General features: G+C 40.6%; 1 pseudogene across 1 annotated transcript in view; it reads left to right on the top strand.

Annotated features, from left to right (window-relative positions):
• Positions 1-9,540: 9,540 nt before the first annotated feature.
• Positions 9,541-16,094, top strand: part of LOC307044557 (UDP-glucuronosyltransferase 2A2-like) — a 13,809-nt pseudogene continuing 7,255 nt past the window's right edge. Inside the window, exons 1-6 of the transcript XR_013810675.1 lie at positions 9,541-10,295; positions 10,563-10,711; positions 10,812-10,943; positions 11,792-11,879; positions 15,236-15,455; positions 15,706-15,988. The product of XR_013810675.1 is annotated as a UDP-glucuronosyltransferase 2A2-like (transcript). The remainder of the gene's footprint in view (positions 10,296-10,562; positions 10,712-10,811; positions 10,944-11,791; positions 11,880-15,235; positions 15,456-15,705; positions 15,989-16,094) is intronic.

Below are 16,094 nucleotides of genomic sequence, written 5' to 3'. Positions count from 1 at the left end.
CAAATTGATCTAGTAACCAGATATTGAACTAAATTGGGTAAAGATATTTAACAGCTTAGGAAGCGTAGTTGGTACCTCGTCCAAGTACAGTAGTAGAGCATCCGCATATAACGAAATGTTGTGGTCTGTCTCTTTTACAACTATATGTTTTACTTCTTTGGATAGTCTTATTTTCTGTGCAAGCGGTTCTAGAGAAATTGCAAACAGAAGCGCGGAGACAGGGCAGCCTTGCCGTGTGCCACGTAGAATTGGAAATCTAGGTGACCACTGATTGCCTGTCAGAACCATAGCATTTGGATTATTATATAGGATCTTCACCATAATCATAAATGTTGCCCCAAAACCCATTATTTGCATTGTATGCCACAAAAATTGCCATTCTAGCCTATCAAAAGCTTTTTCAGCATCAACTGATAATACGGCGCAAGGCGATGTTATGTCTGCTGCTAAATGAATAACATGCAGTAGTCTCCTGATATTGTCTGATGAGAATCGGTTTTTCATAAAGCCTGTTTGGTCATAATGAACAAATGTCGGAAGGACTTTCTCCCATCGTCGAGCTATTACTTTTGCATAAATTTGATTTCTGAATTTATAAGTGATATTGGTCTAAAACTTGTGCATACGTTTGGGTCTTTCCCCTTCTTGTGTATGAGAGAAATTATAGCTGTATTCATATCCTTTTGGAAATATCCTTCTTTAAGTGCTACCTGAATCATTTCCAATAATATTGGTCCTAAATCAGGCCAAAACTGGGAATATAATTCCGGAGGGATACCATCTATACCAGGGGATTTGCCAAGGTTCATGTCTTCCAATGCTTCAGATAATTCTTTAAGTGTTATTTCACAATCTAAGCGATCAATGTCCTCAGGGGATAGATGTGGTAAATTCAGATCCACAAAGAAATGTTCTAACTCTGCCTTTGATGTCTGTACCTTAGATGTATATAAATGTTTATAGAACTGTTCAAATTCATGATTAATACGAACTGGATCATAAAGGACAATGCCATCATTATTCGTAATTGAGGATATTTGGGCCAGCTGCTCGTTATTTCGGAGTTTACTTGCCAGCAGGAAGCTCGGTCTACTTCCATCTAGATATCCTGTGTTTCTTACCCTATGAATCAGAAATGTAGCTCTCTTGGTAAGTAGCGCATTGAGTTCAGCTTTAACTTTGCATACTGCTATCTCTTTATCTGAATTATAATGTTCCTGTAGTTCTCTAGTCAGTGATGATAATGTACATTCTAGATCCACGATTGTCTTGAGCTCTTCCCTATTTCGGTTTGAGGAGTACGCTATGGCGTTGCCACGAACATAACCTTTTACAGCGTTCCATACATGCCTAACATCTTTAACTGAATTATAATTAAACATAAACTCTTTTAAGCTCTTGACAGTATTGTGAATCTTGTAATAATGTTAAATTGAATCTCCATCTTGCAGCTTGATTGTTCTCCTTAGAGAAAAAAAAGGTGCATACATTGGCGTGGTGGTCTGATATTGACATATGTGATATTTCATTGTCTAACATTTCTAAATAAATTATTTCATTAATTAAATGTTTATTTGGTTATCATTATGTTCTTTAAAAAGTTTCAATCCTTGACCTGAAGATAGAGCACACTGTTTTAAAGCCGTCCAAGTTCTAGTGGAACACTGATAGGCCTACATCTTATCGAGGGCATTAACCAACAAAAACTGAAAAAGCCTCATTGCAACTACAGCACAAGTAAAATGTGCCATGTATTGATACATATTAAAATATCATCAAAAGTTTCTAATTAGATCATATTTAGATGTTTTTCTTACGTCCTGTGTAGCATTTCCATCTATTTTATTAAAATAAAAAAAGAACAATATGTGATGAGAAACAAAATCCTCATTCCAAGTAGACATAGAGAGGTGAAGTCCCTCCCTTTCCGGGGGACCTCCATGGGACCTTATTTCGGAAAAGTATGTATTGAAGTCAATGGCGAGAGAAAGATTATCTTTTGATCCCGTTTGAATTGTGCCACGAATTACACATATGATGTTTGTCAATTTAAAAGATAATTTTGCAAGTCAAAAAAATCGAAATGTGTCGTAAAACTGAAGCAACCCTTTGTTTTGTGTGAAACCGCTCAATGAACTACATCTCCCGTCTCGCACCACACACCAAGACGACCGTCCCGTTGGCACATTTAGCTTCTTTCTTTCAGAATGAGGCGAAAAGTATTAAAAGAGGTGAAAATCACTACTCTGGGCATGTTGAGAGCTGTATACACAAAAGGGGAGTTAGTCGGTTCCGTAAGAGCCAGCATGCGGGACCGGGATTCTGGGATTTGTAGTCTTCCTAGTTGTCTATTTTTCATAGTCTTATATTTCAACAGTTTTACGACAAACTGTGACTTTTCTGACATGGAAATTATTTTTTAAGATTGACAAACATCATATGTGTAATTCGTGGCACAATTCAAACTGGATCGAAAGATAAGCCTTCTCTCCCCATTGACTTCAATACATAATTTTTAACAAGGTCCCATGGGGCGGAAGTAGATGGGCGGGACTTCGCCTCTCTATTAGGTTGAGTGAGTCCTCTAGCCCTTTAACTGCCAGTGCCACCATTTGGAAGAGCACATTTTGAAGGCTTCTCATTTCTCTAATTCCCCTCCTCGACTCCTATCCTCGTGTCTTAGTCCCGCCCACAGGACATGCGAGCGGAGGAGTCGACGAGGGAAACCGAGGAGAAAGGAGTGGAAGTAGCGTGCGTTTAGAGAAATGAGAAATCCTCTCCTCTGAGCGGTTATTTTAAAGTGACGTCCATTAATGATGACAGGAGGCACAGCAGCCCTCTGTCTGATGGACAGATGTGTTCATGACGACTTATATATTTACTTTTAATTCATTGACAGTGCGGTATAATGAGACAATAACAGGCTACAGATGCGGACATATACACACACATATTTATATAAATATATACAATTTTAGAATCAAACAAGTATGAGAGCACTCTCATAATAACGTAACACAATCAGAGACTGGATATATCCCCCCCCCTCTCTGGTCGCTACAATGGGGAATTGAAATTACGGGCCAAAAGTTTTATTTACAAGTATTAAAAGCAAGCATAGGACACCAAACCAACTCAGACCTGTCTGTCCGCCGCATCTACGCACTGTACAACACACACCTACACACTGTACAACACGTTCCTACACACTGTACAACACGCACACACTGTACAACACACACCTACACACTGTACAACACACACCTACACACTGTACAACACGCACCTACAGCTCCTAAAATATATAATATATCAGGATACAGCCGTTGTGTATTTTATTATGTGAAGCACAAAATGGTTTTAGAAAAATATTGACTCTTTGTTTGTACCTACTAAACTAAAGCATACAAATAAAGAGAGTAATGTAGGCCTGTTATAGTGAGTGATATATATTATACATACTGCTCTGCTTTCTGCACGGACCTCACAGCTGTTTTCACTGTAAACATTGCGTCGCGATGAAAGCAGTTAATAAAATAATATCCAGGGGATGCATGCAGAGCTGTCATTTGCTGAGATAAGTCCGGCCGTGCGTCACAACTCTTTTAAACATCACTGTTGCCGGAAATACATCCGTGGAGGAGCCGTGGAGGATCCATCAGTGTATCCTCGATTATAGCTCCTCCAGAGAGCCTCCTCGATGATCGGTGTGCATTTAGAGAAATGAGATGTCCTTCAACATGGCGAGCTGAAATCCATTTCCGGGTCACTACCGGAGGACCGAGGAGTAGAGGAGGGGAAATTAGAGAATTGAGAAGCCTTCTTTGTGTCTTGATATCTTGTTGAAATTTTTTTTTAAAAGTTGAACTCCATCTGATTCAGCCAGCTCTACCATTTGGTTGACATGTTATGCACAAAACAACCTCTAGATGTCACTGTGGTTCGAACAGAAAGCCCTTCAGCTAGCTTCCACTGACAAAGTTGGCATGCTAAAAATCACTGCTGACGAAAACAATCTTTTTGGTCAACATTTGTAAAGTAACCATATCATTTTTGACATATTTTAGTGTCAGAGCACCAACTGAACATAATTAGATAACTTGATGCACAAAAAAGGTTTTAACAAGGGTGTAATTCTTTTTTGGAAAATATGCTCAACCAAACGGTTGAATTGGCCTTTTATGGTAAGCTAGCAATATGACTTTCAGAGATATTTTCCAATAAAATATGGTACATAAATAGCTAGATTCATGGTAATATTACTAAATCTAGTACTGCCTTATGAGTCTCAGAGTGAAAGAGTGATAATAATTTATATAGCAGCTTTCATGCATGGCATTCAGCCCAAAGTTGCACACAGATGAGCAAGTTAGGCCAACACAGGATATAGACATTTGTCGTTAGGCCAGTGATTTCCTGTAAGGCCAATTCAGCATATACAGCACATGTGTCAAACTCAAGGCCCGCGGGCCGAATCCGGCCCGTCTACAGTTTTGATCAGGCCCGCATATCAATTTATATCACCAATACAATGTTGCCCGCTTAAATGTATGATTCTGTTCTGGCGCACGAAGAGCCTACGCCGTAAGGTACGCAAATGTCGTTGTTGGTGGTACCTGATTGGCGCAGGCAGAATGCTCTCAATTGCTATGGCCAATTGCGTGTCTTACAGCGGAGCCTAGTAGCAACCAACACAGAAGCATTAACGGTCTGCGAATATCAACTAGCCCGCACCTGTCAGCTAGTAACACAGAGAATGTCAAAAAAAAGGAAGATTGATGTTGAAGAGAGGCTATTTCAAGAGAGGTGGGAGATAGAATACTTCTTTACTGAGTATAAAGAGAGGCCTGTGTGTCTTACAGTATTTGCAATGAGACGAAAGCCGTGTTCAAAGAATATAATTTGCGTCGTCATTTTGAGATGGCCCACCAGCAGCAATATGCCAACATGGACAGGGAACAGAGGCTTCAGAAGGTCACGGAGCTCAAAAAAGGCAGGCAACAACAGCAAAATATGTTTCATAGGGCCAAATCTTTAACAGATGGAGCTGTAAAGGCAAGTTTCATCATAGCAGAGGAAATCGCTTAATCAAGGAAGCCATTCACTGAGGGGGACTTTCTAAAAAACTGTATGCTTAAAGTTTGTGACATCGTCTGCCCCGCCAATAAACAAAACTTTGCAAATGTCAGTCTGACAAGGAATACCCAAGCCAGCCGTGTGGATGAGCTTTCTGACGATTTGCAATCACAGCTCAAAGATAAAGCAAAATAATTGGTAAACTACTCAATTGCTGTGGATGAAAGCACGGATATATCAGACACGGCTCAGCTGGCGATTTACATCCGCGGAGTGGATGCACAGTTGTCTGTTACTGAGGAGCTTTTGGACTTAAAACCGATGCACGGAACAACCACCGGCCAGGATATTTTCCAAAAGGTGGATGAGTGCATCAGTGGAACCGGCTTACCATGGAATAAACTTGTGGGGCTGACGACCGATGGGGCGCCTGCTATGTTTGGGCAAAGGAATGGATTGGTAGCAAAGGTGCAAGAGAAGATGAAGGAGAAGGGAGGAGAGCTGACTGCTTACCACTGCATTATTCATCAGGAGGCCCTGTGTGGAAAAGTGCTAGGTATGGAACATGTCATGACAGTGGCCACGAAAACTGTGAATTTCGTCCGAGCACGGGGCTTGAACCACCGCCAGTTCAGGGCACTTTTGGAGGAGAGAAATTTGGAGTATGAAGATGTGCCATACCACACAGAAGTACGCTGGTTAAGACGTGGCAAGGTGTTGCACAGATTTTATGAGGTGCGCGAGGATATTGCTAGTTTCATGGCTATGAAGGGGAAAGCTGTCGCCGATAAGGGCCGATGAAAAGTGTATACATGACTTGGCTTTTATGTGTGACATAACGCACCATCTCAACGCACTGAATGTGAAACTGCAGGGACGCAAACAGCTGATCACGGACATGCGCGATGCAGTGAAAGCCTTTCGGACAAAACTGCGCTTGTGGGAGAACCAAATGCAGCAGGGAAACTATGTTCACTTCCCGACCTGTCAGTCTGTCAGACAACCTCAACACTGATTTCCCGAATGAGAGATGCGAATAAAAACTGAAAACACTCAAAGCCGAATTCGAAAGGCTTTTCCGACTTTGAGACCCAGAAATTCAGGTTTGACCTTTTACAAAATCCATTTTCTGTTGATGGGGAAAGCGCCCCAGATAACTTACAGTTAGAACTAATAGAACTACAATGCAATGGGCCACTAAAGGCCAAGTTTGACTCTGTTGGGGCAGGTGAGTTTGCTTCATTCATCCCAAGCATAATGCCACAGCTCCGCCTTCAGTGTGCCCGTGTCCTGAGCATGTTCGGGAGCACATATTTGTGTGAGCAGATGTTCTATCTGATGAAGATCAAAAAGTCTTCTCACAGATCCCGACTCACAGACAAACACCTTGGCTCCATTCTGAAAGTGGCTACAGCTCAGGACTTTCAGCCAAGAATAGATGAACTTGCATCAAAGAAAAGATGTCAGGTGTCTGGTGGCTTAAAATAGCATGCCAATATTGATGTATAAAATCTGGGAAATTAGCTGCATGTGAGTTTTCCTTGACTGAAACGTTTATTTGTACGTTTGTTGACATTTATGTGCACCTGGTTGCAAATCAGAAAGCTACAGTTTATATGGGACGTGTTAACAATATGATCAAAGATCTGTTACTGTTACTTTTTTGCTTACAATTTAATGTCCCACACAACCATATTCAGGACTTTAAAACAAGCCTTTTGAGAGTTGTAGAATGTGGGCAAGAACATTCACTATTCATTATTTAGCTTTTACATCAGGCCATACCTTTTTATTTAATGTCCCAAATAACCTTTTTTTAAATAGTCCTATTCAGGCCTGTGAAAGAGGTTGCTCTGAGTTGGCTGCCTACCAGTTCAAATGTATTCAGAACGCATTATTTTGCTTGACTAAATGCTATGATGCTAAGAAATTTTGTTTTTTGTCGACTTAGTTTGGGCTTTATGTTGAACAACTAATGTGAAAAGGCTATATATATTTGATATATATAAATGTACATATGGTACTGGTCTGTGAATTAGGTTAAATGTGTGTTTTGCTTGACAGTGAGGTTAGTATGTAAATGTTGGGGGTTTTATGTGCAGCTGATTTTATGCCAATGGGACAGACTGCAAGGGACAACCGGTTCAGATGTGTTTTACTTTTATACAATGTTCCACACAACCATTTAATTGTTGTATCAAGGCTTGTGATAGCTGTTGAAATGTGGGACAACGTTCAATATTTGTCCTTTTATATCAGGTTGATTTGTTTATTATTCAACACAACAATGTTTTCCTATTGTTGTCATATTCAGGCCTGTGCAACAGGTTCTGAGTTGGCTGTATGCTAGCCAGAAAGCATTATTGTTGCTTTACTAAATGCTATGATTGCCAAGCAATGTGTTTAAATATATATGGGAAGGCTAGTATACAACAATACATGGAAAGATATGTTTTATGTTGTTTATTGAATAAAAAAGGCATGTCAGTAATGCATATGTCCGGCCCTTAATGTGATTCCAATTTCCCAGAGTGGCCCTTTGTGAAAATGAGTTTGACACCCCTGATATACAGTAAGATGAGCAAGTCTTTTTTTTTATCACTTTACATTACTTCTTTAAATGGTTTTGTTTTTTACAATTATAATTTATTATCTTTTATGAATATATCTGGTTGTATATATTGCTCATTTTCCATAAAAGAAACAAATGTATTTGAGTTTTTGTTTTATTTGAGTTTGATGCATACAAATACTGTACTGTATATGATGATTGTTGAAAATGCACTTTTACCATAAAAAGCCAGCTCGACCAGTTGGTAGAGGCTCATAAAAACAAAATGGTGTGGTCAGTCAAAGAAATCCAAATTGTTTGTGGTTATTTGTGTCCCATTTGATAAAAAAATGCAAACAAATCATTTTTCCATAGCTTTTTTCTTGATCTGGCCATTAAAAAGGGCTAGAGGTAAGATAATAGACAAACAAACACAAATTATTTTCCAAAACATGTGTGATGTTTTTACTTAACTAAGCATAGCACAACCAGCTTTATTTGTCTGTGGAGAGATGAGAACACGCAGGTAACTAAATCTGGGGATCTGAAGTCTGCTTTAACTACAAGTTTGTGAAACTCTAGTTTGTGTTATTATTCACTTAAATTGTCCACCATTACCATTTCCCTCTGGCTTGGTCTCAGAAGCCGGGGCAAACCTTTCCCGTGGCATCCGGAAAACAACAGTACACCCGACCCGGCGCATTACAGCTCACTTCAGTGACAGCACAGAGCCTGTGGCACTGGCAGGGTATTAGGACCATCACGGACTACAAACCGCCACCACAGACCTGTGACAGTGACACCTCTCTGCTGAACAACGTCAACAGCTTCTCCACACGCTTTGAAGCACAGAAAACCACAATAACATCCAGGCTATTTTTCTGTCACTAGACAGAAGGAGCACACTGTTAAGGATTAACCCCTGCCAAGCTTCTGGACCGGACAACATTCCTGGTCGTGTGCTAAAACAAACGCTTCAACTTTTACAATTTTGAATCTGTATTTTTGAATATCGATCTTAAATTGGCGTGGCGTTGAAGTCGTGCGACCCTGCTGTAGTTTGTTTATAGCATAACGTTAGCATTTTGCTTCTGACGATTAGATTTAAGATTCGGAAATTATAAAAGTAGGGTAGACATGTGGATATTATCCGGCTGAACAAAACGTGCATTAATCAAACAGGTTCGTTTTCCACAGACCATATTTCGAGCTATTTTCCAAAATGCTATGGAGAAATCCCATTGCTTTTTTGTTGAGGGAACCGATGCGCAGCTTACTTCCGGGTAAATACGTCCTCTCTGCACCACTCTATTGTCTCTAAGATTTGTTGGTCCAGGATGTAGGTTCAAGTCTTTACACAGTTCACCTGAATCCTGTGTGCATTGTCTTCTTCAACCGTTGTAAACGCTCTCAAGGTGTCAAAAACCACAAGGCCTTCCTAGAATTGTGGTGGAAACTTTATGCTTGGCTTGCAAATTCTAAGATGCACTATGAGCACAGTTCAAAAGTTCAGGATGTTCTATGTCTGGTTTCATATGTCTAGTAAGACATTTCTGAGAAATACTTCCTTTCCATCAAACCAAACTAAAGCCAATTCAGCATTTATTTATCAATGTTAAATTGAATAGAGGTAGGTGAGGTAGGTGAGGTCTGTCACGGCCACTTAAACAGCAGATCTGTCAACAGTACATATACATATATCTTTTCTGTATATTATTAACCTTTGGGAATTTAAGTCTCCCTCTTTGTAACACACAATCACAGATATTGATAATAAAGTTCACTTTGACTTTGACTAACAACTTGCTTGGCATAGGCCTGTTATCCATTGTGCCGTGCAACAGACAAATGGAGCCAGAGTTCAGCTCTGTCTGTTAATGATTGTTTTTCTAGGAGCGAGTTTAAAACAAGGATCAGGCCACAGCGTCTTGACAAACCGGCACCATGAAGCCGGAGCAGCATGTCTCCGTTTGTGTCCTGCTGCTACTTTCTGTGACATGGAGCGCAAGTGGAGGGAACATTTTGGTGTGGTTCACTGAAGGCAGCCACTGGATTAACATGAAGCCTGTGCTGGAGACGTTGGTCGACAGGGGACACCAGGTGAAGGTGCTGGTGCCGAGCACGTCCATGTTCATGAACTCTAATGAACCTTCACCCTTTGGCTATGAACCCTTTAACGTCTCCGTCTCAATAGAGACCATGGAAGAGTTTTTTGAAGAATATCTTCGATTCTCAATGTATGAGATGGATCATATGAGCTACGTTCAGCTTTACAAAAAATACATGGATCTAATGAGAATCGACATGCAGTATGCTTTGAAGTTCGTGGACGGTGTGCTGAAATCAGAAACCATTATGAAAAAGTTGAAGGACGGAAAATATGACCTTCTCTTGGTTGACCCCATTTACCCCGGTGGTGACTTATTAGCAGAGCTTTTGGGCACCCCCCTGGTCTACTCTCTCCGCTTTTCCCTAGCCCACAACTGGGAGAGATATTGTGGTCAGCTCCCTGCTCCTCCCTCCTTTGTCCCTGGAGCTATGAGCAAACTGACCGACAAGATGGACTTCTCAGAGAGAGTGTGGAACTTCCTCTTCTACGCTTTGCAAGACATTGTGATAGGTAACGTTTTTTGGAAAGAACTCGATAAATACTACTCCGAAGTCAAAGGTGAGTAACTCAGAAACAAAAACCTCTGCGTAACACCACATTTTATAGTCAAGTCTATTAGCTTGATATAACACCAAATCTCTACAGAAGTTAAGACATGAAACGTTTTATACAGATCGAGATCAGGTCTGGACTGTTCACTTTACTTTAGTTAGAACCAATATTCCCCAATGAGCAGGAAAAAATGTCATGTTTAGCTTTTGCATCTTATTTATTGGGGATACTTTTCAATGGGTGGCTGTATCCATAACTTTTGCATTGTGACAGGAACACCCACCAGTGCCTGTGAGACGATGGGTAGAGCAGATATCTGGTTGATGCGAACCTACTGGGATTTTGATTTCCCTCGTCCTTTCCTTCCCAACTTCAAATGTGTTGGTGGAATCCACTGCAGACCGGCTAAACCTTTACCAGAGGTAATTGATGACTAAAGCAATGAAGAGAATTGACCATTACAATGCTGAGAAAAGACGGAGCTGGTTGGTTTGCATCAAGACATTTTTTATCTTTTTGCAGGATATGGAGGAGTTTGTGCAGAGTTCTGGTGATGCTGGCATTGTGGTCTTCACTTTGGGATCATTCATCAAGAACATTACTACAGAGAAGGGAAACATGGTCGCCTCAGCACTCGCTCAGATCCCACAAAAGGTCAGGGGACAATCTCCACGGTACTGGAGCTGATTAGAATGACCCCAAGCACAATGTTGAACTTGTATCACAACAATGTATATTCTAAAAGTTATTCTTGTAATATGCTCAACAAAATTTTTAAGGTTTTATTTTGGAAAAATACATTTGGTGAATTTAATAGTTTTTAACTAATCCTTACCTCCAAAAAATATGTTTAAGCTACTATTGGAAACTGCATTAATAGGTGATGATCCAATACAAAAATGCAAAAGTATTCCAACAGGGACAGTCAGTGTTAGTCTAATATAAATTCCTAGAAAATACATTTTAATCTGCAGTTTCCAAGTATATCATGATCAAAATAGCAACATTAATCTGGATAAGTGAGCACTGCTTAATTTAAAAAAGGCAACAATATAATCATGCAATTATCAACAATTTACTTTCCAGGTTAGTAATCTAAAGTGTCTCTGTCTTTCTCTTAACCAGACACACTGCACACATTTGTACTAATTTGCATCAAAATGTGTCAAAACTCTACAAATGAAGGATTCCGACGCATATACAAGAGAATGTAAAATCATTTATAAGAAAACAACCAAGGCACTTTATTTTGAGATATTTTAGAAAATAAATTATTGTACAAAATCTGAATGTAAAGAGTATTTTAAAAACCAAGTTAATCATCCAGGACTTCCTATTTTCCCCAAAAATATACTGAGCTTTGAATAATAATAAATAAACAAATTATTTGTAATATATATGAAAAGTTATTATTTTAGTATACATTATTAGATTGACTAATATGCAGTATAATAGGACATTGAATTAGCACTGGGTTTAAGTGTTTTTACTATGGTTTTAAGGTGCTGTGGAGATACAGTGGAGAAAAACCAGCAACTCTGGGTGCCAACACCAGAATATACAACTGGATCCCTCAGAATGATCTGCTGGGTAAGTAACATTTTTATAATGCTGTATCTCTTAGGTAGTCCACCAGCAGATGAAAAACACCCACCTCTCCGCCTCTTCCAAGGAACGAGGGGACCGTGCGGCAGTTTCCGTAAAAAAAATGTTCCTCCGGTCAACATGTCCGTTAAAGTTTAAATCTTCCGTACAAAATTAGAAAAGTGCCGGTCAGAGGTCTTCTTTGTTATTTATTGAGCTTTAAAACAAATTGATAACGACTCTGTTCTCTGTATAATAATATAAGAATATTTAATAAACGGTGACTGCCTCTCTTTTCCTCCCCCTCTTCTGACAGGCCAGCAGCAGCAGGAGACGTGGGGAGAGGGAGGCGGGCTATTTAATCGTTATCAGAAAATGATCATATAGGGCACACACGGAGCTGTTGGACCCCCAGAGCGTTGCGTATGCCGGTCTACCCACCTTGGGATCCGTTACCGTAGTCGTTTAGTTCCCCCCCCCCCACACAGAGCGGAGCAAGGCAACGAAACTTAAAATAATAAGCAGCATTTTACGGCGCGCTATGCATGGGGCCGCCTTGTGGGGTTTCCCGACATGTCGTTTCAGTAAATTAAAGGGTGTTTCATGTTGTCGTTACTGTGAACCTTCTTAATACCTTGGAAAATGCCGTTTAATACTTTTTAATAGCCTTAATTTTCGCTAAATTGATTTATCAACTTTTAATACTTTTTAAGACCCCGCGGACACCCTGCTTTGATCTCTCTGGACACACACACAGGTATTATGATTGGGTGTTATGAGTAGGTGCTCAGGAACAGAAACAAACCGCTGACAGACTGGACTTTAACAGACTGTCTCAAACTATTCTTTTCTGTCTGATGAAGACTTCATACAGACTTCAACAGGTTCCACATATTTTATACATTATTGGTGAAGTATGGTTTTAGTCGAAAAGTTTGCAGTCAAAATATTCTGCTGCTTTCCCAAGCCTTTTTACTTTCTTTTCTCATCTTAATACAAATTCATTCACTACTACTTACATCTGATATTTAACTCCTTCAGCCTATTTTCAGCTGCAGAAACCATTCAACTATTACATTATTCAGCTATTTCAGGACATCAAGGCTATACATGTTGTTGTTTATACCTTTTTTTAAACCTTTTCTTTTAAATATTAAGCTTTTTCTGCATTTTTGTAGCTAAAAGCAGCTACCATTCAGCTAATAACATATTCAGCTAAATTCAGCAATAAATGTTCACAGTTTACAGCATTCGCACGCATTTTCTGCAGGAAATGCATTTTCCAGTTATTTTTGTCATCCTTCTAACTTTTCTCTAACACCACAATTAGTTTTTCACCACAGTTTTCTGCAGTTTTACAAAAAAAGATATGCGTTTTATATCTCTTGCACCTCATCAGACTCACTAATGTCATTTTTTGATACCAAGATACACAAGATTCATCAGCAACAGACTCATAACACCTCCTGCGGTGTATCTCTTCCTGTTCTCTCTGACCCTCTCTCGTTCACTTTCCCGTTTCATACTTCCCTCTGTTGTTGTAAATCGGACCTCATACGGAAATCCAAGCCATCTACCTGTCAGTTAGACCCTCTTCCTTCTCCCCTGGTAAAAGCCTGTCTACCCTCTCTGTCCTCCCTAATAACTATCATCATACACTCCTCCCTCACCTCTGGTCTTGTTCCCTCACCTTTCAAAATCAGCCACCATCATACCCATACTTAAGAAACCTGGTGCAGACCCCAACAATTTCTATAACTTCCGTCAAATCTCTAACCTACCATTTCTTTCAAAAATCCTGGAAAAACCAGTTACATCCCAGATCCATGCCCACTTGTCTGACAATAACCTCTACGAACAATTCCAATCTGGTTTCCGCCCCAATCTCAGCACAGAAACAGCACTGGTGAAAATCACTAACGACTTCCTCATGGCTGCTGACTCAGGACTGTTAACCATTCTAATCCTCCTCTATCTGAATGTGGCTTTTGACACCATTTCTCACAGCATCTTTCTAGACAGACCTGCCTCCATTGTAATCACTGACACACCCCTGCACTGGTTTAAATTGCATGTCTCTGGCCGCACTCAGTTTATCCAACTCAAAACTTTCAAATCACAGCCACTTCCAGTAAATACCGGTGTTCCCCAGGGCTCTGTCCTGGGGCCTCTTCTTTTCATCATCCATCTACTTGCTCTTGGCCATATCTTCCGTAAATTAAACATTTACTTTCATTGCTACACGGATGACAGCCAGCTCTATTTGTCCTCCAAACCAACCTCCATCCTCCCTCCCACCTCTCTCTCTGATTGCTTACAGGAAATCAAATCCTAGTTCTCCAACAACTCCCTCAAACTTAACAGTGATAAAATTGAGGTTCTCCTCATTAGCACCAAATCCAGCCTAACCAATCCTGACAGTTTCTCCATTTCCATCAACTCCTCAGTCTGGGTGTCATCTTCGACAGTAGACTTTCCTTCAAAACTCCCATTAGTAATGTAATTTGGTCTGCTTATTTCCATATACGTAACATCAAGCGCCTCTGCCTGTCCCTTACACCTAACAGCACCGCCATTCTTGTTCACGCCCTGGTCACTTCACGCGCATCGACTTCTGCAACTCTCTTCTCTTTGGTCGACCTCTCAAGTCAATCGACAAATTTCAACTGGTCCAAAACTCTGCCACCCACATCATCACCAGAACCCCCTCCATTAACCACATCATTCCTGTTCTTCAGCAATTTAACTGGCCGCCTGTCAAATACCATATAGAATAGATTATAAGATTCTGCTACTCACCTTTAAGGCTATCCACAACCTCACTCCTCCATACCTTTCCGACCTCCTGCACATCAACAAACCCAGCCGCAATCTCAGATCTTCTGCAATCTCAGATCTTCTGCTTTCATCCACCACACTGCACCACCTTTCCGCTTAACCACCATGGGGTCCAGAGCCTTCAGCCGCTTTGCACCTCGCCTCTGGAACTCCCTCCCACCTGACATCCGGAATACTGACTCTCTCCATTTTCAAATCACGCCTCAAAACATATCTTTTCACACTGGCATATCCACCCTGATCCACACGTCCTCCGTTTTTCAGTTTTTATTGTTTGATTATATTGTCTTGTTTTTGTACTTTTGTTTTTGTTTTGTGTATGGCGTCCTTGAGAGCTTTGAAAGGCGCCTTTATAAATAAAATTGATTATTATTATTATTATTAGAGCCAGCTTCCACCCACTTACAAGCCCAATGTTCATATGTGCGTAGTAGTCAACATAGAGAAGTACAAAGATGTGCATAAACACCGATTCTTGTCTGAAGAAGTAAATAATTATTCATGATTTTTTGGAACCCTATCAGGTCACCCCAAGACCAGAGCTTTCATCACCCATGGTGGCACAAATGGGATTTATGAGGCCATCTACCACGGTGTTCCCATGGTGGGCCTCCCTCAGTTCGCTGACCAGCCAGACAACATGGTCCATATGAAAGCTAAAGGAGCTGCCATAATCGCAGACTTAAACTTCATGAAGACAGAAGAACTTAGAGATGCATTCAATACTGTAATCAATGATAAATCGTAAGTTACTTTTCTTATCTGCACTTGTTCTATTTCAGTGAGTTATTAGAGCTATTACAATGTCCCCACAAAGAATTGGCCTCTTAACCTGGTGGACGGTTTTCTGTGTCCCTGTGACCATGGGAGCAGTGTAAGCAATAGCTCCTGCTAGGGTCTTTCAAGGGATAATGTTACCAAGGGAGCGGCCAGAATGAGGGCAAATTAGACTCCTGACTTAAAATACATGAAACCTTTATGTCCACACTCACAGGTACAAGGAGAATGCCATGAGGCTGTCCAGTATCTTCCACGACAGACCAATGAATCCTCGGGATGAGGCGGTGTTCTGGATCGAGTTCACCATGAGAAACAAAGGAGCAAAGCACCTGAGGGTCCAGGCCCATGAACTCACCTGGTACCAGTATCACAGCCTGGATGTCTTGGCCTTCCTCCTCGCCATTGTTCTGTTTGTCATACTCCTCTGCATCAAGACCTGCAGTTACTGCTTCCGGAGGTGCTGTGGCAGAAAGGGAAAGACAAAGAGGAAGGCGGAGTAAACGACTGAATTGAAATGTAGCTCGTTAAGAACAGATGGATACAAAAACACCTGGTTGTTAAGTGGCTGTATTTTTTGTCTAAAACATGACATGTCATCACTAT

The sequence above is a fragment of the Notothenia rossii genome, assembly GCF_949606895.1.
Source record: "Notothenia rossii genome assembly, chromosome: 6".
Taxonomy (NCBI): domain Eukaryota; kingdom Metazoa; phylum Chordata; class Actinopteri; order Perciformes; family Nototheniidae; genus Notothenia; species Notothenia rossii.
Note: the sequence above shows the minus strand (reverse complement) of the source record. Positions and strands in the feature narration are given on the sequence as shown.